The sequence below is a fragment of the Pezoporus occidentalis genome, unplaced genomic scaffold (genome assembly GCF_034315485.1).
Source record: "Pezoporus occidentalis ecotype Australia unplaced genomic scaffold, CSIRO_AGI_Poc_V1 ctg128, whole genome shotgun sequence".
Taxonomy (NCBI): domain Eukaryota; kingdom Metazoa; phylum Chordata; class Aves; order Psittaciformes; family Psittacidae; genus Pezoporus; species Pezoporus occidentalis.
The window spans coordinates 222062-225000 of record NW_026913082.1 but is presented as its reverse complement, the minus strand read 5'-3'; the positions used below and the strand labels follow the sequence as shown (position 1 = coordinate 225000).

The following is a 2939-nucleotide window of genomic DNA, read 5'->3' as shown; positions in this document are numbered from 1 at the left end:
AGACCCACGAACTAATGCCAGGTCCTTTATAATCCCCCACTTATTCCAACTTTCGCTTAATTTTATATTGTTTAATATCATTCCAGGGGCTAATTTCTTTTGTTTATGCGTGGGGTGTCTCTGTAATTGTTACCAGGCACTTTCCCGGCCGGAGCCCCAGGTCCCCCGCACCTTTTAGTAATCACTGCTAATTTTCTTCATTAACTTCATTTACTCTTTCCACTCGGTTTTGCGGGCGAAGCGGGGAAAGGCCCGTGTGGGGACCGTGTCCTCTGCACTGATTTCTCTCTCGAAGCTCAGTGTATGGGATGGAAGGGAGGGGGAAGGGAACGGCACCTTGTCTTCGAGCCCCCCGGTTTAGGGCCGGGTCGCAGGGCCCGGGAGGCAAAAATACAGCAACTCGGGTGTTAAAAGCTATCAGCAGCGGGCTGAAATACACAATCCTCTCTCGGGACTTTGCACAAGGCGGCTCTCCCATCCCTTTCCCTCCTCTTCTGCCTTTTTATTTGGTTGATTTTCCGATTTTCCTTCTTTTTTTTTCCTTTTTTTTTTTTTTTTTTTTTTAGCTCTTGCTTAACTCCCCGGCCCCAGCCCTGGTTTCATTCTGGTTATTAGACAGCTACCAGTGCCTGTCTGCACTCCGCGTCTTTCCTGCTAATTATCACCTTATGAAAAGTGTTTCATTAAGAAACTCTGCTTTTGATTAATTATCGACAGAATGCTGACCAGAAAGAAATGAAATTAGTCGCTGACCCCGTCTGAGTAACACTGAAAATTCATCACCTATCCTTTTAATATTGAAACGCACCGTAGAATTTTAATGGAAAATATTGTTTTTTCCAAACCTTTCAGTCTTTATTAATGCCCCTGGGCAAGAAATGATATTGCTGGCAATATAGCAGCCTTTGTTCATTTTATATTTATTAAATATAATGCACTTCATTTTCAAATATTTTACTGTTTCTTTTTAATTTCGCTCACTGTAAGTACAGAATAAACCCTTTTTAAACATTTAAGATGCTGCAGGGGTTGTTCCTCTCCGCCCTCCCCAGGAGGCTCTATCCCATAGAGGCTGTATCCCAAGGGAAGAGCCGGGAATGCAGCGGCAGCCCCTGCCCCTGCAGGTTCCAGAGGAGAAGGAAGGGACAGCCCAGGTCCCTCTGCACTAGGGGCTGCGTGGGGAGGCCCGGGGGACACACACACACACACACACGCAGGCTTGCAGCCCGTCCGGGGGTCCCCTCCTCCGTGCCTGTGCTCCATCCCTGCCCCGCATCCCCCCGGGATCTTCTTGACCGCCTGGGCCGGGTCGCCACCCCGGGGCTCCGCGCTCGGCCTCACGGGGGGGGTGTTGAGGGTGCGAGACCCCCCCAAGGACCCCCTGTCCTCTCCCAGCAGCTGTACCTCCCCACTCTGGGCTAGCGGCCGCCCTCCCGCCTGTCCCCCTTTCCCAAGGAATCCGAGACCTGCGGTTAATGAGACGTGAAGTGTGAAAAACTTCCTGAGCGGGGCGGCCCTAACGACGTTCCCAGATGTGCGGCGGGGAAGGGGCGGCCCCGGCCACCGGCCTCCCCCGGGAACGGCCCCGCCAGCGAGGCACGGAACTGGACTGAATGGGGTGCACTGGGAGGGATGGGGCTTGCCCCGGGGCTGGGGGGAGCCCCGCCAGCAGCTCTGCTGGGGACATGGTCCTGTGCACATACCCACTCCCCCTGTGTGCCCTCCCGGGGCTCTTGCCTGCACCCCAGGTGCGCATCCCCGGAGTCCTCCGCTCTCCACCTCGCCTGCCCCCCCGTTCCGACAGGATCCCCCAAACCCGGGGGCGGGGGGGGGAACCCCGGTCACTGCTGTCCTGATCTGAGCCTCAGAAGTTGTTTCAGAGGGGTGGGCTCCAAGGGATACCTGCCCGGGAGTCGTGTCCCCTTCCTCCATCCCCCAGCAGCGACCACCCTTCCACCAGCCCCCCCAAGCCAGCGGCCGTGCTCTCCCCTCGCATTCCTCTCCCCTCGCATTCCTCTCCCCCGCCTCCCCAAAACGCAGCTCCACATGCGCAGCCCTATAGATGCTCCGGCAAATAAATAAATAAACGCCAGCCTCCTGTTTTTATGAGCCATTTAACTCCAAAATAGACCTCCAGTATCTAGTCCCCGCGTTGGATTTCCATATCCAGTCACTCAGCCCTGCTTATCTTCATGTATGGCTGCCTCATGTTTAACACACAATTACATTTTCTCCCTCCAATTCCATTACAAATGGAATCGGGAGGCATTGTTTGAAGAAATGTACTGCTTCAGTTCTAGTTATGTCGTACAATGCACGGAACAGTGGAAAAAAACCTAGACACCAAAGAGTCAACACACACTCACACACACCGAGCCCGGCTCTGAGCGGAGCCTGCACCCGTATTTACCGCAAACAAACCGCTGCCCTGCACTGTGGCCGGCCGGGAAAAGGGGGCCCGGGCAGAGATAACCAAGCGATGGGAAGTTAATTAATTGCATTAAACTATTGACTAACTACCTAGCTCGATCGTAATTCATTTAGAGAATATTAAAATCTGAGGAACAATAATAAAATTGATGCCGATTCCCAGCGGAAGGAGATGGCCAGCAAATTGGATACTTTTCTTAATCTGGCGTAAATAATAACATGTCTGTTCCCACTCCCTCTCAGGCCAATTCCCCTATCATTTATTCCAGGCTCAAAAGCCTGCTTCCATAATTGATATCAGTTACTCAATGAGTGCTTCTTGCCTTTGTTCTCGTTATCCATTATAATTACAAAGTTCAGCCCGGGCGCCCGAGAGGGGGTCGGTCCGGTCCGGGAGCCCCGGATGGGGAGGTCGAGCCCTGTCCCTCCCAGGGACACGATCCGGAGTGGGGGGGACACGGGACAGTGGCATTGTGGTCGCGGGGAGAGGCTCCGGGAGGGCCGGCTCA

At 53.7% G+C, this 2939-nt stretch overlaps 1 long non-coding RNA gene across 1 annotated transcript in view; it reads right to left on the bottom strand.

Moving 5' to 3' along the window:
• Positions 1-1538, bottom strand: part of LOC134158210 (uncharacterized) — a 2264-nt gene extending 726 nt beyond the window's left edge. Inside the window, exon 1 of the long non-coding RNA XR_009962649.1 lies at positions 1467-1538. This is a non-coding gene — a long non-coding RNA (uncharacterized LOC134158210). The remainder of the gene's footprint in view (positions 1-1466) is intronic.
• Between the last annotated feature and the right edge of the window lie 1401 nt (positions 1539-2939).